Source organism: Heptranchias perlo, chromosome 35 (genome assembly GCF_035084215.1).
Source record: "Heptranchias perlo isolate sHepPer1 chromosome 35, sHepPer1.hap1, whole genome shotgun sequence".
In the NCBI taxonomy this organism is placed as follows: Eukaryota; Metazoa; Chordata; class Chondrichthyes; order Hexanchiformes; family Hexanchidae; genus Heptranchias; species Heptranchias perlo.
In genome coordinates, this window is record NC_090359.1 from 15,074,621 (window position 1) to 15,096,289 (window position 21,669).

Sequence of the window (21,669 nt, forward strand, 5' to 3'; positions counted from 1 at the left end):
GTTTTGGGTTATTTTGTTTCTTCTTCTTTGGGCCGATTCTCGAACATTTATTTGCACTGACATTTTTACCCGACACTGAACGGTTGGGGATGGAATAGAGAGACATCAAGGATGTCTGTATTTAGCTTTTATTTCTCTATTTCCTTCTGCCTTTCTCTCTGGTTTTTGTCTCTCTCGGTGCCCGATGAACATTTGATTTCATGCATTTGTCCTAAACTGATGCCTTTTCCACATCTCAGGGCGGTCAGACACGCTCTGTCTGTCTGTTACTGCTTGTGACCATTAACGGGAACAGGCCGCGAGTTAAACATTTATCAGCAAACCGCCAGAGAGATAACACAGCGGGAATAAAACACATTGCCTCACATTGTTAGACACCGAGTGACACAGATTGTAATGTGTGTCAGTAAACAGACCCGGAAAACAGAGTCCGAGAAAGGAAAGAAATAGAGAGATAGAAAAGAGTCATAAAAAGAAAGAAAACCCTTTCTCCACCCCAACAACAACAACTTGCATTTATATCGCGCCTTTAACGGAGTAAAACGTCCCAAGGCGCTTCACAGGAGCGATTATCAAACAAAATGTGACACGGAGCCACATAAAGAGATATTGGGACAGGTGAGGTAGGTTTTAAATGTCTTAAGGGAGGAGAGAGAGGTAGAGAGGCGGGGAGGTTTAGGGAGGGAAATCCAGAGCTTTGGGCCCAGTCGGGTGAAGGCACGGCCGCCAATGGTGGAGCGATGAAAATCGTGGATGCGCAAGAGGCCTGAATTGGAGGAGCTCAGAGATCGAGGAGGGTTGTAGGGGTGGAGGAGGTTACAGAGATAGGGAGGGGCGAGGTCATGGAGGGATTTGAACACGAAGATGATAATTTAAAATTTGAGATGTTGGTGGACTGGGAGCCAATGTAGGTCAGCGAGCAGAGGGGTTCTCCTCCTGAACGGTGGTTTGAATGTTTGGGGGGCGGGGCTGTGATAAATATCTAGATTTAATATAATGATCCCACTTTTCAACTACCCCGAATTATTACAATGCTGACCTGGAACAATCTTGAACATACCGCAAAACAAGACATTATGATCAATGGTCACTTTAGCAAGGAGTTTAAAAGATTCTTCTAAGAAGGAGAAGGCTGAAGAAACGGACTGTGAACATTTCGTGACGGCCTATTTATTTGTGTCCAGGGAGAGGGATGAGACACATGAAATGTTTCACACATTTCAAATCTCCGCGGTCAGACTGCCGATTGTTTATTGATCAGGAAGATGGCTGGTAATAATCTGAGACCCAGTGAAGAGGTGAGAACAGAGCAGCAGGGAATGATCCCAGAACAATAGGAGCCAGCAGCTCACCGTCTGGTCCCTGTGTCAGGGACAATACACAACACCTCAGCTCCAGACCAGGAACAGAGAGCTGCTGCTAACGTGGCCCAGCCCTCGCAAACTGCTGGAACTGTGGGATGGAAATCAGACTTTGGGTCTTGGAGGCTGCTTTAGGGGCTCCGTGGCTGATCGAAAGAATAATTTCTATTAAAGAGCAGGGCTCTGCTCCATCGCAGACTGATACTGTACAGTACATGGCAGAGTAAAGCTCCCTCTACACTGTGTCATCAAACATTCCGGGGGCAGGTGCATCAAGGGTTAGATCAAGATTAAATCTCCCTCTACACAGTCACAGAGGATGTCATTTGTGACTTTGACAAGGGCCGTTTCAGGACAGTGGCAGGAGTGGAAACCTGATTGGAGGGATTCAAACATGGTGTTGTGGGAAAGATGGACATGGATTTGGGAGGTGACAAGACTTTGGAGAGGAAAGGGAGGTGGGAGATGGGGTGGTAGTTTACAAGGACACAGGGGTCAAGGGTGGGTCTTTTGAGAAGGAGGGTGATGACGGCAGATTTGATGGGGAGGGGGACAGTACCTGAGGAGAGGAGACCATTAACAATGTCAGCTAACATGGGGCCAGGAAGGGAGGTTGTTTGGTCAGCAGATTGTTGGGAATAGGGTCGAGGGAGCAGGAGGTGGGTCTCATTGTCAAGATGAGCTCAGAGAGGGCATGAGGGGAGATAGGAGAGAAACTTGGTGAGCTCGGGGAAGGGAGGGGAGCGGCAGAGGCAGCTGAATGGATGGTCTCAATCTTAGTGACAAAGAAGTCCATGAGCTCATTGCACTTTTTGTTGGAGGTGAGGATGAAGGAATGATGGGAGAGGGGTTTAAGAAGACGGTTTGTAGTGGAGAAGAGAAGTCGGGAGTTATCTTTACATTCCAGGATGATCCTGGAATAGTGAGCAGTTTTGTCAGAGGAGACAGGACCCGATAGTGCTTTATGTGGTCCAGCCAGATCTGGCGATGAATGGCCAAAGCAGTTGTCCACCATAAATGTTCAAAGCTGTGTCCCTTGGACTTAAGGAAGCAGAAATGAGGGCAGACCCAGGGGGATTGACCAGGGTGAGGGAGAGTGATGGTTTTAATGGGTACAAGAGCGTCAAAGGTGGAGGTGAGGGTGTGATTGAGCAAATCAGTAGCTGCAGAAATGTCGTGGTGAATGGAGGGCCAAAGTCCAGAGAGTTGGGAATTTGAAAGTGCCGTTGTAAGTGACCTGGGGGAGAGTTTTTTCCAGGGATGAACACAGAAGGAAGTGGGTTAGTCCCACTCCCCGACTCTTTCCCCACAGCCCTGCAATTTATTACACGTCAACTATTTATCCAATTCCCTTTTGAAAGTTACTATTGAACCTGCTTCCACCTCCCTTTCAGGCAGTGCATTCCAGATCATAACAACTCGCTGTGTAAAAAAATCTCTCCAAATCCCCCAATGATTTCTTTCAATTTATCTGAAATCTGTGTCCTCTGGTTATTAACCATTCCATCACTGGAAACAATTTCTCTTTACACACTCTGTCAAAACCTTTCATAATTGTGAATACCTCCTTTGAATCGTCCGTTAACTTTCCGGTTGTAGTCTCAGTGCCCTTCCTGCTGGTGTTTTGTTTCAGTTCCCATGTGGTCTAGCGGTTATGATTCTTGGTTTTCACCCAGGCGGCACGGCTTCGATTCCCGGTGTGGGAATAGTGAACTTTTAGTTTCAGCCTCCCAATTTGCCTGCAGTCCAGGCTGTGGCTGCTGCTTTCTCTCTCACTTCTGTGTCAGTCCCACAATCACACTGAGAAATGAGGCAAACCACGGGTCTTCAGGCGACAGTGCACCAAAAACTGAAGGGAAGCAAGCAACAATGTCACGACAGGTTGGGCAGCAGCTCATGGCCAAGTGTTTGACTACAGTCCTTTTATTATTTACTGTAAAACCCGAGTCTGAGTGAAACACACACAGAACAATCTGGAAACACTCAGTGAGTCGGGCCCCATCTGCGCAGAGAACGGACCAATTAACTGAGAGTCTCAATGAGACGAGGAACGAGACACGGCCCCCTGTGAGAAACAAGGAACTTGCATTTGTATAGCACCTTTCACATCCTCAGGACATCCCAACGCACTTCTCTCGAAGATCAGTCACTATCGTTTTTAAGAGAAGGTAGCAGACAAGTTGTGTACAGCAAGATCCCACAAACAGTGATGAGATATTGAGCCGATCTCCTGTTTGTTGGGTGCTGATGGTCGAGGGAAGAATGTTGGCCAGGACACCGGGAGAACTCCCTGCTCTTCACAAATTGCCACGGGATCTTTTACACCTCGGAGCAGAAAGAAGGGACCCCCATTAAACACCTCATTCAAAGGACAGCACCTCTCACGATGCAGCTCCCTCTCAGCACGACACAGTCAGTCTGGATCATGTGTCCCAGTCCTGGAACGGGAGCTGGAACCCACACCCTTCTGAACACCAGCCTGACTCTCTGGTGTTACTCTCACCCCCGGCTAGTCATGAACCCGACTGTGCCACTCCCAGAGTAACTGATGACCACAGCCTCAGCCCTGGGTCCCGGTCTGCACCATAACCGCAGCCTGTTACCGCTCATAGAAAGTGGCGTGGGATTCCTGAGTTCATTCTATGATGTGCATTGGGGGAGGGGGACCAGCTGGATTGATCTTGCATGGAGCCGGTAAGGACTCGATGTGCCAAATGGCCTCCTTCCATGCTGTGACCTTTCTATGATTCTCTGATTCCATGTGGGTGGAGAGGGTTACAAGGAAGTGATCAGAGATGGCCTTATCCATGATTGACACGATCAGGAGAAGAGAGACCACGTGAGATGGCAAGGTCGAGGGGGTGGCCATGAATATGGGTCGGGGAGTTTCTATGCAGGGAGAGATTAAGGGAGGATAAAGTATCACACAATAGACTTGTTAGAAAAATTGAAGCCCATGGGATTAAACGGACAATGGCAGCATGGATACAAAATTGGCTAAGGAGCAGAAAACAGAGAGTAGTGGTGAACGGTTGTTTTTCAGACTGGAGGCAAGTATACAGTGGTGTCCCCCAGGGCTCGGTATTAGGACCACTGCTCTTTTTGATATATATTAATGACCGGGACTTGGGAGTACAGGGTATAATTTCAAAGTTTGCAGATGACACGAAACTCAGAAATGTAATAAACAATGTTGAGGATGGTAACAGACTTCAGGAGGACAGAGACAGACTGGTGAAATGGGCAGATGAAATTTAATGCAGAGAATTGTGAATTGATACATTTTGGTAGGAAGAATGAGGAGAGGCAATTTAAACGAAATGGCACAATTTTAAAGGGAGTGCAGGAATAGAGAGACCTGGGGGTGTAGTTACACAAATCTTTGAAGGTGGCAGGACAAGTTGAGAAGGCAGTTAAAAAAGCAAATGGGGCCCTTTGCTTTATTAATTGAGGCATTGAATACAAAAGCAAGGAATTGATACAAAACCTTTATAAAACACTGGTGAGGCCTCAGCTGGAGTATTGTGTTTAATTCTGGGCACGAAACATGAAGAAGGATGTCAAGGCCTTAGAGAGGGTGCACAGGAGATTTATTAGAATGGTACCAGGGATGAGGGACTTCAGTTATGTGGAGAGACTGATTAAAGTTCCATCTGAACTGCCCCATCAAACACTCCCAGGACAGGTACAGCACGGGTTATATGCAGAATGAAGCTTCCTCCACACTGTCAAATCAAACACGCCCAGGGCAGGTACAACACGGGTTAGATACACAGTAATGCTTCCTCTACTCTGTGCAGTTTATATCTCGCCTCAGATTTCAGATAAAAGGTTGGTTTCCTGGACACTCTGCTGGTGTCTCGCTGTCTCTCTTTACTCAGTTACACCGCTCTCTACCTCCCTCTGCTGGTGTCTCGCTGTCTCTCTTTACTCAGTTACACCGCTCTCTACCTCCCTCTGCTGGTGTCTCTCTGTATCTCTGTACCCAGTTACACCGCTCTCTACCTCCCTCTGCTGGTGTCTCTCTGTATCTCTGTACTCAGTTACACCGCTCTCTACCTCCCTCTGCTGGTGTCTGTCTGTATCTCTGTACTCAGTTACACCGCTCTCTACCTCCCTCTGCTGGTGTCTCTCTGTATCTCAGTACTCAGTTACACCGCTCTCTACCTCCCTCTGCTGGTGTCTCTCTGTATCTCTGTACTCAGTTACACCGCTCTCTACCTCCCTCTGCTGGTGTCTCTCTGTATCTCTGTACTCAGTTACACCGCTCTCTACCTCCGTCTGCTGGTGTCTCTCTGTATCTCTGTACTCAGTTACACCGCTCTCTACCTCCCTCTGCTGGTGTCTCTCTGTATCTCTGTACTCAGTAACACCGCTCTCTACCTCCCTCTGCTGGTGTCTCTCTGTATCTCTGTACCCAGTTACACCGCTCTCTACCTCCCTCTGCTGGTGTCTCTCTGTATCTCTGTGCACAGTTACACCGCTCTCTACCTCCCTCTGCTGGTGTCTCTCTGTATCTCTGTACTCAGTTACACCGCTCTCTACCTCCCTCTGCTGGTGTCTCTCTGTATCTCTGTACTCAGTTACACCGCTCAGTCTGTCCCCGCAGCTCCTTCGGGAGTTTAATGATGTTGAAATTAAGTCTTTTTCCTCTGTGACTTGTGAAGTTTTGATCAGTGAAATGTTTGAGAAAGAGATGGAATGAGAGCTTTAAGTGTGGGACAGAAGTTGTTTAACGGAGAAGGCACACGCTGCCTTAAATTGAGCAGTGGTTTCCCGAGTGCAGCGGTTATCATGTTTACATCACTCATGAAAGGTCTCTGATTCAATCCCGGGCGGGACCATTATTTGGGAAATTGCTCCGCGTGAATCTCCAGGATGAGTTTCTTCTCCTGTGAAAAGCGGGCGATAATTGATTTTTCCTGTTAAATTTGGCAACCGCTGCACCACATTCCTTTCAGGGAGAAGGGATGATGGAAGAAAGTGCCCATGAACCTGATTAAATGAGGACAAACACAAGATAATATTAAGATATCATCAGCTGAACATTAACATAACCTGAGCTCCGAGATCTGATCGGGTCCCATTCCCCCAGAGTGAGGAATGAGCGGGAGGGGAAATTCCACCCGGTTTATATTTTTGTCCAAGGTGATGTCACAAAGTCCAATTTGCAGTGGAGTCGAAATAGTTGAGTTTGGAGAGCGTGAGATTGAAGATCTGAAGGTCTCTGGATTTGATTCTGTGTTCGGTGATTTTTGTTGCTCTGTTCTCGTTCTTTGAGTCGATTCTCGCATTTATTTCACTGAAATTTTAACCGGCACAGAAAGGGTGGGGAAGAAATAGACAGGCATCAAGAATGGGAAATATTGATAGTGTCTTTATTGAGCTTTTATTTCTCTTTTCTCTTCTGCCTTTTTCTCTGGAATTTTTCTCTCGGTGCCGGGAGACCATTTGATTTGAGGCATTTGTCCTGAACTGATGTCTTTTCCACATCTCGGGGCGGTCAGACCCGCTCTGTCTGTTACTACTTGTGACCATTGACGGGAACAGGCCGCGAGTTAAACGTTTATCAGCAAACCGACAGAGAGAAAACACAACGGGAATCAAACTCATTGGGCTTGATTCTATCGGGGAGGGGGGTCACGGGGGTCATGAGGTCATGGGTGGGTCAGTCATCGGGGGCATCGGCGAGTCAGTCATCGGGGGTCGGTGGTCATCGCGGGGGTCGGAGATCATGGGGTTCGGAGCTCGTGCAGGGGTGTCGGAGATTTGGAGGGGGTCGGCCGATCGCCTGTGTGGGATCACGGCCGGTTGGCTTGTTGGGCCTGGAGGAAGCACTCCTGCTCCTCCGGGCCCACAAGCTGTGCGATAAAGGCATTTACCTGCTGTTTCGGGCCTTCTCGCCTCCTCTCATGTGGTGTGAAGGAGAAGGCCCAGGAATCCCGGCCCCCAAGAGTTTAAAATTAAAAAGCTGTAAAAATGGAAGCCCACATGCTAGCTACATAAACACTCACACACAGACATATACACACAAACATACACACACCAATAACATGAAAGTAACACAGGACGACTTGACAAACAGTGGAAGCAGCATGCTGCAGATAGAGCGAAGCGATCCCACAAACAACGGATCAGATCAAAGCTCTGCAGTCCTGCCACACCCATTTGTGAATGATGGTGGATAATTAAACAACGAACGGGAAGAGGCTCTATGAACATCCCCATCCTCAATGATGGTAAAGCCCAGCACGTGAGTGCAAAGTTTTAGAAACCGTCTTCAGCCAGAAGTGCCGAGTGGATGATCCATCTCGGCCTCCTCCCAAAATCCCCACCATCACAGAAACCAGTCGAACATCGAGGTGAAGAGTGAAGCTGAGAGCAGATTTTAAAACCGCTGGAATATCAGTGAAATTAAATTGGCGAAAGTGGGAAACTCCGAGTCAGTTTTACACTGTATATTCCGCATCCAATATTGGAGATAAAAGCTTTGGAAGGCGGCGAAAGTTTAAACCCCCCGCAGGGGAACTAAATCCCGGTCTCCCGCGTGACAGGCGGGGATACTCACCACTACACTAACGAGGAACTGTTACATTGATCTTGCACTCATCCCAGATGGCGTTAGACATGCTTCACGTATCAGTGCATTACTTTTAACTATTTATTTGATGACAGTTTCTTTCATTTTCCACTTGCCACTGTTGAAAGAACCTTTTACATTTCCATCTCTTTGTGAGACAACGACAACTGACTCTGTCTTTCTTTCTTTTTTTTTCTCTCTTATCGTGGTGAGTTGCCCAGCCTTCGTCCGGGGTTCAACACCCCGACTGGGAGGTAGCATTTTAGAGACGCTAACTTTTAATTTTATGTCTTCGCCGAGCTTCTTCCGAAACAAAAACTACAGAGCAAAAAAACAGGTGATTGTCACTTTCAGAATATTATTGTACGGAGACTATTTGAGGACTGGATGCAGAGCAATTGTGATTTTTACTAACTGGTGGGTTAGGTGACAGATTCGAAATTCATTCATTTCCCCCGCGCAGGTTCAAATCTGACAGACTTCAGATCCCGTCATTCATCAACCTGTTTCATCTCTGCGTTTCAAAATTCAACAAGTTTCTTGTAGAATTAATAATTCTTAAGTGAATTAAAATTCCACAGCATTGAGTACCTCGAGTTTTATGCTCATTTTAATTGATCTGCAAGATTTCACGAAATCTACGACAGAAATGGAACAAAAATCAGCCAAATTATCCATATTCTGACTCTCAGTATTTCTGAGTCAATCCATGTGTATGTGTGTCTGTGTCTGTCTGTCTGTGTATGTGCCTCATATTTTCTATATTTTCCTGAGAAGATCTGTCTCACTCTCTCCCGCGTTACCCACATCATGATCCAACATGAGATGGAAAAGTGGTCGGTAATTCTTCTTTCAACAGTGGTCCGTGGAAAGTGAAACAAACTGTCATCAAATGAACAGTTCAAACAGATTCACTGAAACGTGAAGCATCTGTGGTGAATATACGGCAAATGTCTGCACGAATTCCTCGTTAGTATAGTGGTGAGTATCCCCGCCTGTCACGCGGGAGACCGGGGTTCAATTCCCCGACGAGGAGGTTATTGCTGCTTTCGAAGCTTCACTTTCATTTATCTGCAACATTGGATGTTGAAAATACAATGAAAAACTGACTCGGCCTTTCCCACTTCCACAAATTGATTTCACAGCGATTTTAAAAATCTGCTCTCTGCCTCACGCTTCAGCTCGATGTGAGAACCACAATGATGGGCAAGAAATGAAACGCAGAATCGCGCTGTCACCAGAGAGAGACAGGTCTCGGAACAGGCGCAGACATGAAAGATCTCACATACAGCAATGAAAAGGATGCATGTTTCAGTGAATCTATTTTAACGACTTCTTTGATGACAATTTGATTAACTTTCCACGTGCCACTGTTGAAAGAAGACTTACTTTCTATCTCTTTGTTAGTCAAGGTCCAGAGAAAAATTATTTGGGGAGCAGGTTAAAAGTGACAGATAGAAAGAAAGAGAGGGACACTCAGAAACGCATATAACAAGTGAGACAGACATAGTCATATTCACACATACACAAACACACACATTCCGAGCTACATAAACACTCGCACACAGACATATACACACACCAATAACCTGAAAGTAACACAGGACTACTTGACAAACAGTGGAAGCAGCATGCTGTAGACAGAGCTAAACGATCCCACAAACAACGGATCAGATCAAAGCTCTGCAGTCCTGCCACACCCATTTGTGAATGATGGTGGATAATTAAACAACTAATGGGAAGAGGCTCTATGAACATCCCCATCCTCAATGATGGTAAAGCCCAGCGTGTGAGTGCAAAGTTTTAGAAACCGTCTTCAGCCAGAAGTGCCGAGTGGATGATCCATCTCGGCCTCCTCCCGAAATCCCCAACATCACAGAAACCAGTCGAACATCGAGGTGAAGCGTGAAGCTGAGAGCAGATTTTAAAACCGCTGGAATATCAGTGAAATTAAATCGGGGAAAGTGGGAAACTCCGAGTCAGTTTTACACTGTATATTCCGCATCGAATATTAGAGATAAATGAGAGAAAAAGCTTTAAAAGGCGGCAGAAGTTTAATCTCCCCGTCGGGGAATTGAACCCCGGTCTCTCGCGTGACAGGCGGGGATACTCACCACTATACTAACGAGGAACTGCTGCTCTAACTGTGCACTCATCCCAGATGGTGTTAGACATGCTTCATGTATCAGTGCATTTCTTTTAACTATTTATTTGATGACAGTTTGTTTCATTTTCCACGGGCCACTCTTGAAAGAACCATTTACATTTCCATCTCTTTGTTAGACAACGACAACTGACTCTGTCTTTCTTTCGTTCTTTCTTTCTCTCTTATCGTGGTGAGTTGCCCCACCTTAGTCCGGGGTTTAATACCCCGACTGGGAGGTAGCAGTTTTCAGACGCTAACTTTTAATTTTATGTCTTCGCCGACCTTCTTCCGAAACAAAAACTACAGAGCAAAAAAACAGGTGATTGTCACTTTCAGAATATTATTGTACGGAGACTATTTGAGGACTGGATGCAGAGCAATTGTGATTTTTACTAACTGGTGGGTTAGGTGACAGATTCGAAATTCATTCATTTCCCCCGCGCAGGTTCAAATCTGACAGACTTCAGATCCCGTCATTCATCAACCTGTTTCATCTCTGCGTTTCAAAATTCAACAAGTTTCTTGTAGAATTAATAATTCTTAAGTGAATTAAAATTCCACAGCATTGAGTACCTCGAGTTTTATGCTCATTTTAATTGATCTGCAAGATTTCACGAAATCTACGACAGAAATGGAACAAAAATCAGCCAAATTATCCATATTCTGACTCTCAGTATTTCTGAGTCAATCCATGTGTATGTGTGTGTGTGTCTGTCTGTCTGTGTATGTGCCTCATATTTTCTATATTTTCCTGAGAAGATCTGTCTCACTCTCTCCCGCGTTACCCACATCATGATCCAACATGAGATGGAAAAGTGGTCGGTAATTCTTCTTTCAACAGTGGTCCGTGGAAAGTGAAACAAACTGTCATCAAATGAACAGTTCAAACAGATTCACTGAAACGTGAAGCATCTGTGGTGAATATACGGCAAATGTCTGCACGAATTCCTCGTTAGTATAGTGGTGAGTATCCCCGCCTGTCACGCGGGAGACCGGGGTTCAATTCCCCGACGAGGAGGTTATTGCTGCTTTCGAAGCTTCACTTTCATTTATCTGCAATATTGGATGTTGAAAATACAATGAAAAACTGACTCGGCCTTTCCCACTTCCACAAATTGATTTCACAGCGATTTAAAAAATCTGCCCCCTGCCTCACGCTTCAGCTCGATGTGAGAACCACAATGATGGGCAAGAAATGAAACGCAGAATCGCGCTGTCACCAGCCCGAAACAGAGAGAGACAGGTCTCGGAACAGGCGCAGACATGAAAGATCTCACATACAGCAATGAAAAGGATGCATGTTTTAGTGAATCTATTTTAACGACTTCTTTGATGACAATTTGATTAACTTTCCACATGCCACTGTTGAAAGAAGACTTACTTTCTATCTCTTTATTAGTCAAGGTCCAGAGAAAAATTATTTGGGGAGCAGGTTAAAAGTGACAGATAGAAAGAAAGAGAGGGACACTCAGAAACGCATATAACAAGTGAGACAGACATAGTCATATTCACACATACACAAACACACACATTCCGAGCTACATAAACACTCGCACACAGACATATACACACACCAATAACCTGAAAGTAACACAGGACTACTTGACAAACAGTGGAAGCAGCATGCTGTAGACAGAGCTAAACGATCCCACAAACAACGGATCAGATCAAAGCTCTGCAGTCCTGCCACACCCATTTGTGAATGATGGTGGATAATTAAACAACTAATGGGAAGAGGCTCTATGAACATCCCCATCCTCAATGATGGTAAAGCCCAGCGTGTGAGTGCAAAGTTTTAGAAACCGTCTTCAGCCAGAAGTGCCGAGTGGATGATCCATCTCGGCCTCCTCCCGAAATCCCCAACATCACAGAAACCAGTCGAACATCGAGGTGAAGAGTGACGCTGAGAGCAGATTTTAAAACCGCTGGAATATCAGTGAAATTAAATCGGGGAAAGTGGGAAACTCCGAGTCAGTTTTACACTGTATATTCCGCATCCAATATTGGAGATAAATGAGAGAAAAAGCTTTTCAAGGCTGCGAAAGTTTAATCTCCCCGTCGGGGAATTGAACCCCGGTATCTCGATGAAGAGGCGGGGACACTCACCACTATACTAACGAGGAACTGCTACATTGACTGTGCACTCATCCCAGATGGTGTTAGACATGCTTCATGTATCAGTGCATTTCTTTCAACGATTTGTTTGATGACAGTTTGTTTCATTTTCCACGGGCCACTCTTGAAAGAACCTTTTACATTTCCATCTCTTTGTTAGACAACGAACAACTGACTCTGTCTTTCTTTCTTTCTTTCTTTCTCTCTTATCGTGATGAGTTGCCCCGCCTTCGTCCGGGGTTTGATTCCCCGACGGGGAGGAAGCATTTCTAAGACGCCAACTTTTAATTTTATGTCTTCGCCGAGCTTCTTCCTAAAAATAAACTACAGAGCAAAAAAACAGGTGATTGTCACTTTCAGAATATTATTGTACGAAGACTATTTGAGGACTGGATGCAGAGCAATTGTGATTTTTGCTGACTGGTGATTAAGGTGACAGATTCAAAATTCATTCATTTCCCCCGCGCAGGTTCAAATTTGACAGACTTCAGATCCCGTCATTCATCAACCTGTTTCATCTCTGCGTTTCAAAATTCAACAAGTTCCTTGTCGAATTCATAATTCTTAAGTGAATTGAAATTCCACGATGTTGAACACCGCGAGTTTTATGCTCATTTTAATTGATCTGCAAGATTTCACGAAATCTACGACAGAAATCGAACAAAAATCAGCCAAATTATTCACGTTCTGTATCTCTGTATTTCTGAGTCACTCCATGTGTATGTGTGTCTGTTTCTGTGTGTCTGTGTCTGTTTGTCTGTGTATGTGCCTCATAGTTTCTATGTTTTCCTGCGTAGGTCTCTGTCTCTTTCTCTCTGAACAGAGTGAGACAGAAAACTGCTCACTATTCCAGGATCATCCTGGAATCCAAAGATATCCCCTGTATCTCTTCTCGACCACAAACCGTCTTCTTGCACCCCCTGCCTCTTCCACCCTCACCAAAAAAATTGCGAGGAGCTCCTGGACTATTCTGTCACAAAGATTGAGACCATCCGTTCAGCTGCCGCTCCGGTGGAAAGCTCTCCACTGGATCGGCATACCGAGCACAAAAGAAGATGGAGTGGTTGTTGGAGGCCAATCATCTCAGCCCCAGGACATTGCTGCTGGAGTTCCTCAGGGCAGTGTCTTTGGCCCAACCATCTTCAGCTGCTTCATCAATGACCTTCCTTCCATCATAAGGTCAGAAATGGGGATCTTTGCTGACGATTGCGCAGTGTTCAGTTCCATTCGCAACCCCACAGATAAGATGCAGTCAGTGCCCACATGCAGCAAGACCTGGACAACATCCAGGCTTGGGCTGATAAGTGGCAAGTAACATTCACGCCAGACAATTGCCAGGCAATGACAATCTCCAACAAGAGAGAGTCTAACCACCTCCCCTTGACATTCAATGGCATTACTATCGCCGAATCCCCCACCATCAACATCCTGGGGGTCACCATTGACCAGAAACTTAACTGGACCAGCCATATAAATACTGTGGCTACAAGAGTAGGCCAGAAGCTGGGTATTCTGTGGTGAGTGACCCACCTCTGGACTCCCCAAAGCCTTTCCACCATCTGCGAGGCACAAGTCAGGAGTGTGATGGAATACTCTCCACTTGCCTGGATGAGTGCAGCTCCAAAAACATTCAAGAAGCTCGACACCATCCAGGACAAAGTAGCCCACTTGATTGGCATCCCATCCACCACCCAAAACAGTCACTCCCTTCACCACCGGCGCATCGTGGCTGCAGTGTGTACCATCCACAGGATGCACTGCAGCCACTCGCCAAGGCTTCTTCGACAGCACCTCCCAAACCCACGACCTCTACCACCTAGAAGGACAAGAGCAGCAGGCACATGGGAACAGCACCACCTGCACGTTCCCCTCCTCGTCACACACCATCCCGACTTGGAAATATATCACCGTTCCTTCAGCGTTGCTCAGACAAAAACCTGGAACTCCGGACCTAACAGCACATTGGGAGAACCGTCACCACATGGACTGCAACGGTTCAAGAAGGCCGCTCACCACCACCTTCTCAAGGGCAATTAGGGATGGGCAATAAATGGTGGCCTTGCCAGCGACGCCCACATCCCATGAACGATTAAAAAAATACAATAATGGCGCGGGTGGGATACAAAACCATGGGTGCAGAGCACAGTGGATTAGCAGTCCGTTCCCGTAACCACTCGGCCACCTTGTCGCATGAACAGTGCAAAGAAAGCCCTTTTATTTTGTGAAAGCAAAAGTCTTGGACTGAAAGGTCAGAGTAAGAAAGCCGCTTTTCAATCACCAGTTCCCAGATTCTGAGGGCAGCAGAGGTGACATGGTAGTGTGGCTGAGCGGTCGAAGGCGCTGGATTGAGGTCCCAGTCTCTGTCGGGGCGTGGGTTTAAATCCCACCGCTGCTCCAATTTGAGGTGCTGGTTGTTTTGGCCTCATCGCTCAGAATCCTTCTTTTCGAAGCAGCGCCATTGCTGTTGTTCAGGCACAACTGCCACACCTGATGTCCCTCGTCGTGATCGTTTTGTGGTTAATACTCTGCGTTGTGGTCGCAGTCACCTCCGTGCGAATCCGAGTCTCCACAGAGTGTCATTTACCGATTTTTCTCCATTGCCACATATGCTAAGAGAATGCAGCAAGAAATCAATCTTTCGCACAAGAAATAATATTATTTTGGTGAAACCTTTTAATTCCGTCAAATCCCAGCACTCTCACATGCCTGTACTTGATGTTCCACAGTTCAAACCCGCCTCTTCTCCCAGCTTTTTCTTCCTTCCACAGTCAATGGGCCGCCTTGACTTTCCTCCTTCTATTTCATGGACACTTTCCTGCTCCATTGCCGACTCTAACATTCACTTTCACGATCTCATGCCTTTCAGTTTGTTCTGCTCCGACCGCTGTTTCTATTGGGCACATGTCCCATTCACACCAATGTTCATTTGTGCCTTGAAACCAGTCGATACATTTCGATCTGCGTGACCGCTCGACAGACAAACACGACGAAAGCAGGGCTGGTCTCTGGAAAGACAGCCGCCCGATTGTTCACGGAATTTACTTGGGGAATCTTGTGATCCAGGGGATGGTAACTGAAGAACTGGTTTTTGTTTTGATGCTTGTTGGCTCTTTTCTCTCAGCAGTTGAGTTGCGTGAGTGACGGGCAGCGCTGCAGAGCTGTGAATGGCGGTTGAAAGGTTCACATTTGGCAAGTTGGGGCGGTGCAGTAAGATCGGAAGTGTTCCGCCTTGATCTTAATAGTTCTATTGATACCTGTGATTGAAACGAGTAGAGGATAAATGTAAAGAGCGCCTGTGGGGAAAAAGGAGCGATTACAGGCCATGAGCGGAAGGTCTTTCAAATTCTCGTGGCGCAGGACGCTGTGTGCGGAAACGGCAGATTTTAAAGCGCGTGTGTCGGAAAGTAAAGTGCGATCTTGTGTGTGAGAAGAGCACAAGAAAGTTGTGCTTGAAGCTGCGCCCTTGAGGCAAGTTGCAGGTTGTCAGGAAAACTGCTATCGTGAAAGCTCAAAAATAAACCCAGAAACTGCTGGCAACACTCAGCAGGTCAGGTAGTATCTGTGGAGAGATACTCGCTTCACCGGGGCGTCATTGTGCACTTTGATTAATACTAAAGACCTGTACAAGATGGACGGGTTACACCTCAACAAGGCTGGGACCAATGTCCTCGTAGGGATTTTACCCTTGACTTATCAGCGAGCGATACCGGCCTTTACTGGGCCTCAGCTATTTACAATGTATATGAGTGTAAAAAGATCTCTGACGCTAGCTACGTGGGAAAGTAAGCTGTGAGGAGGACACAAAGTGTCTGCAAAGGGATGCAGACAGGTTACGTGAGTGGACAAGGTGGCAGGTGGAGTATAATGTGGGGAAATGTGAGGTTATTCACTTTGATAGGAAGAATAGAAAAACAAAATGTTTTAAAATGGTGAGCAACTATTGAATATTCATGTTCAGAGAGACTTGGGTGTCCTGGTGCAAGAAACACAGAAAGTTAACATGTTGGTACAGCAAGCAATTAGGAAGGCAAATGGCATGTTGGCCTTTATTGCAAGGGGGCTGGAATACAAGAGTAAGGAAGTCTTGTTGCAATTGTACGGGGCTTTGGTGAGACCACACCTGGAGTAATGTGTACAGTTTTGGTCTCCTTATCTAAGCAAGGATAAACTTGCCTGAGAGGCGGTGTAACAAAGCTTCACTTGGAGATGAGGGTGATGATGCCTTTCCTCGTGGACTCTGCCATGCTGTCTGCCAGAAGCATATCCCCATACACTTCCAGTCGGTCTGGGTCTATCCAGTCCCACAGAGCCAACGGCAGTTTCATGCCAGAGCGCCAGTACCGAATCTGCCCCGGTGACGAGGAGGTGTCGACATTTGTCTTCACCGCCTGGAGGTCATTTGGTGGGCGGACCGCCCGCTGTTTGTACAAACCGCGGGAATTTCCCTGCCGTTCATTTCAATGGGAATCAGAATGGTCTTGGGCTGTAGCACAAAGTGGGTGATAGCGGATAGGCCGCCCATCACACATCCCACCTGATATTCAGTTGCCTTGACTTCAGTGGGACTTGACTGAATATCAGGAGGAAGCTTCAGCGAGCGATACCGGCCGTCAGGCAGTCCCGTCCAGGAAGAATTCCTGCCCCAGGTGGTTTTAATAACGAGCGGTCAATCTGCAAGGCCAGTTTTACACCAGATCACCAAGCGGAAAATGTACCCCAGAGAGTCTGTAATTATTCGTTCTGGGAACTGAAGTATATAGAAATTCAAGACAATAAATTTTCTGAATTTGTACATTTCCTGTGACCAGAACCCCGACCATCTCCTGTGGAACAAACGGATTTGTGTTAAAATTGCAGAGAATCCATTGGAAATCCACATTGTGAATTGAAACATTCAGCATTGTACAAATTCCGGATTGGTGTCGGTCATTCAAACATTATCACAGACACTCGCTTTATTTCATCTTATTCATCTCTCTCCCACTGTGAGATAAATATCTAACCCTCTGACACCAAAATCAACGAGCGACATATGTTTTCATCACGTTCATCGCGAAGAACTAATGGATCATCTTTAGTACAGCTGATTCAGACACTCTGAGAGGTCACTTTTGGGCCTCTGTGAATGATCAATAAATGGATTGAAAAGGGCAGGTCAGTTAAAATCTGATTTTTTACCGTATTAACAAACAGCCAAGTGATTAGGAGATTCTAATTGCCAGTTTAGTGCAGACAGCATGTGATGAGTTCAGCACTCACTCGAAAGCAAACTGAGAGCTGGTCTGTTTCTGGCTCTGTGATATTGGAAGGAGTGACTGGTTGTGTTTCAGGGGTCTGTGTTGTGCTGATGACTGGAGCAGAAAAAACATCTTTGGGCTGAAATCTACACCTGATTCTTTGATGCCTCGTGTGTTTGGACCTTTTGAACATCTGCTTTGCTCAGACAGCCTGCCATTGTCCTTCTTACAGAAACAAATATATGGAAAATATACAATCCTAGAATCTCACAGCACAGGACGCCATTCGACCCATCGTGCAGTGGCCAGCTCTTTGAAGGATGTAACCGATTACTCCCATTCCCGTGCTCTTTACCCATAAACTTTGTAATTTTTACCTTTTCAAGTATTTATCCAATTTTCCTTTTAAATTTACGATTGAATCGAGCTCCACCATCCTTTAAGGCAGTGCGTTCCAGATCATAACAATTCGCTGTGTAAAAAATCTCCTTATCTCCCTTCTAGTTCTTTTGCCAATTATCTTAAATCTGCGTCCGTTGGTTGCCGACCCTCCCGCCAGTGGGTGAAGTTTCTCCTTATTTACTCGATCAAAACCCCTCTTAATTTTGAACACGTGGATTACTTCTCCCCTTAACCTTCATTGCTCGAAGCAGAACAATCCCAGGTTCTCGAGTCTCTCCACACAACTAAACCCCATCCCTGGTATAATTCTGGTAAATCTCCTCTCCATCCTCTCCAAGACCTTGACCTCCTTAATAAATTATAGTGCCCAGAATTGGACACAATCCTTCAGATGAGGCCTGAACAATGATTTATAAACGTTTCACATAACTTCCTTGCTTTTGTGCTCTATTTCTCGATTATTAAGCCAAGGAACCGGATGCTGTTTTAACGGTTTCACCAACTTGTGCTGCCACATTCAAAGATGTTGATGAAAATGATCAGCAACACATTGAGTGAGATCAGATAACAGAGCACAGGCCGGGATGGCGGAGAGAGACAGAGACACGAGTTGTGATCTGTAACTTTTTATAAACATTTCAGTTTATTTCACTCCGTGTCCAACACCGTGCGGTCTCCCCTGGTGTGTCAGCTTTCTGTGTTTATACAGAGTGTAATGTATTGAATTGTCTCTTGGATCACACGGAGTGGTAGACGGGGGTCTGTGTGCGGAGGGTTCGGGGGGTGAGCTCTGATTCCCGCCCTCTTCTGGATTGAAAGGAGAAAAGAATGAATGAGAGAGAGAAGCGATGTGGGAGAAGGGATGATGGAAGAATTTGTCCATGAACCTGATTAAAGTGGCCCAAAAACAAGATAATATTAAGATATCATCAGCAGAACATTAATACAAGCTGTGAAACAAAAGCAAAATACTGCAAATGCTGGAAATCTGAAGTAAAAACAGAAAATGCTGGAAATACTCAGCAGGTCAGGCAGCATCTGTGGAGAGAGTTCTGATGAAAGGTCATCGACCTGAAACATTCCCTCTGTTTCTCTCTCCACAGAGACTGTCTGACCTGCTGAGAGTTCGCAACATTTTCTGTTTCTACTTTTTCATTTGTTCTTTGCATTAGCTGTGCCGATCCGTGACTCGACCCACTGCGCGGCATCTGGTGGTTTGGATTCAGGGCTCTCACCGCCGCGGTGTGGGTTCGATTCCCGGTCAGGGAAATAATTTTCACAAAACAATTATGAACTTTATTAAATGAACACATGAAACTCTATGAAAGTTGAATAATTGTTGTAATCGCCATCAATGAAGCGATAACTTTCTGCAGACTGACTGACGGAAATACTAACATGGTTACCCAGTGACACGTGGGGAAGTTATTGTGTTTTCCATTTGATGAACTTTCATCCGTTCTCATTTTAAAGACTGTTTTTTAAGAGTCTGGTTAAAATGTTCAGTGTTTATGACACCAGGAATGTGGTAACAGTGACCTCATTTCCAAAGCCCCCCATTGGCTGCGAGGCTTTGGGTCGTCCTGAGGATGTGACAGGCGCTGGAGAAATGCAAGTTCCCCCTCCCCGGGGCCGCCCTCCGCTCTAATCCCATTGCCCGTCTCTCGGTCCTGTCCCCGGGCTCGGGGACTCTCGGCCGGTCCAGGGCCCTTTAAGAGGGACGCGCCACACTGCGCATGTGCGCCGTTTATTTAAATCAAACCGCGCGATTCAAAGGAAAAGTGACGTCAGTTTCCGTCACAATAAAAACCGCTCGTTCTCAACCGAAAAAACGGAAAGTTTGTCTCGCGACACAACAGGAAGCGGCCGCTGATCCGGCGGGTGATGTGCGCATGTGCGAACATTCTCCCAGAGTGCAGCGCGGCCTGTCTCACAGATGGGGCCTTTTCTCTGCCGCTCTGCATTGTGGGAGATTCGGCCGCCATGACGGGCCCGGGTCACCGAGTTCATCCAATCACAGGTGAAGCTTCCCGGATTGGTGGAACCGACAGAGTGCAGGTGGTCTGTGGAGCGAGAGAATCTCTGAGAAGAGGGGCAGCCAATTGGGGAAATCACAGGAGGTGGTGACCGGTCATAAACCCAATCGGTGAATGACGGATTGAACCAAGGAAAGGAATGAAGAAACTCGACTGGGACCTGTGGGAACAGGCGGACTAATAAATTTAACCCGTGTCCAGTTCAGGTCACCACATTACAGGAAAGATGGGATTGCACCCGAGAGGGTCCAGAGGAGATTTACAAGGATGGTCCAGGACTGGAGAATTTTAGCTATGAGGAAGGATTGGATCGGCTGGAGTTGTTTTCATTGAAACAGAGGAGGCTGAGGGGGGGATTTAATTGAGGTGTATAAAATTATTGGGGGCCACGCGGACTGCGTCACTTCAAGGCGGCAACTCACCCCCACCTTCTCAAAGGCAAATGGGATGGGCAATAAATGCTGCCCTTGCCAGTAACACCCACATCCCATGAACAAATAAAAAAAGAATATAAAGGTCCTATATCCCTTAGCAGAGAGGCCAATAACCAGGAGGCATATATTTCAAATAATTGGAAGAATTCGAGGGGATCTGGGGATAATTTTTTTCACCCAGAGGGTGGTGTGGGTTTGAACCTGACTCGCTGAAAGGGTGGTGGAGGCAGAAACCAACATCGCTTTTTATAAGTACTTGGATGCGCACTTGAAGTCCCGTCACCTGCAAGGCTGCGGACCAAGACCAAGAGTGCGATTAGGCTGGATAGCTTTTTCAGCTGGCACAGACAATGGGCCGAATAGCCTCATTCTGTGCTGTAAATTTCTATGATTCTATAACCCCTCGGTTCAAATGTAACATGGCAAAAGATACATGTCTACGGTTCAAAAAAATATCTTTATAGGGAGGGGACAATGTCGAGTTCTGCCCGAAAATGTTGTTCACACAGACTCCGTGAATTATTTTAAATGGGAATAATAGTGGAGGCACCTTGGAACAGAGGAACATTAAATTGGATGAGGGGGCGAGAGGAAAGTCACCTGTTTCTGTCCTGTAAGATCCTAAGCTTCATTGAGAATGAATTCATGAAGCATTTCTACATGGTATTTTGTTGCAACATTTTAAAAATACCCCAAAGTAGTTCTCCTGGTGTCCTGGCCAGTATATCCAGTTCGTAAAGCCTCCCTGAAATGTTTACATGTGAATCAGACAACAGTCAGAAGAGGGTAGGATGGCCCTACACTACACTGCAATGTATTGTCATCTATTGGGTTTAATGTTTCCTAACATTATTCATCAATAGTGAGGAAGCTCAGAGTGAAAGTGAGGAGGGGCCGTCTGACTGCAGTTTCCACTGGAAGAAAAATCACCTTGTGTGTATTGAGCAGAAATGAATTGCTATTGTTAAAAGTTCCCACTAACTTATTGTGATTCTGCTGCAACAGAACGAGCCTGGATCTCCTGCTATGTTTAAACACTAAACTTCAGTGATTATAGCTCAAGTAAAATATTACTATGATTTGATTTAAATGGAGAAGTGGTTTCCACCTGCCAAAGAATGTTGTCTGAAGAGGGTGTTTACTGCTAACAGCTCCCATCCTGTTTAATAGACCCCCTGAATGTCTGATTTACCAAAAAGAAAAACCCAGCTCAGTAAAGATAACCAAATATGCTCTTATTAAATCTGAACATTTTATGAACAAATTTCAGTATTTCAAAGGCAAGGTTGTCCCAGACATGGATTGTACCCAATTCACTGTAAAGTTATAAAGACACAGCCAGTTTAACGACCAGGGGA

At 46.0% G+C, this 21,669-nt stretch overlaps 2 non-coding genes across 2 annotated transcripts; both read left to right on the forward strand.

Moving 5' to 3' along the window:
* Nucleotides 1-8,905: 8,905 nt before the first annotated feature.
* On the forward strand, nucleotides 8,906-8,977 carry trnad-guc (transfer RNA aspartic acid (anticodon GUC)). Its single transcript has one exon. It is a non-coding gene; the product is annotated as a tRNA-Asp (tRNA).
* A 2,056-nt stretch (nucleotides 8,978-11,033) lies between these two features.
* Nucleotides 11,034-11,105, forward strand: trnad-guc (transfer RNA aspartic acid (anticodon GUC)). Its single transcript has one exon. It is a non-coding gene; the product is annotated as a tRNA-Asp (tRNA).
* The last annotated feature ends 10,564 nt before the right edge of the window (nucleotides 11,106-21,669 follow it).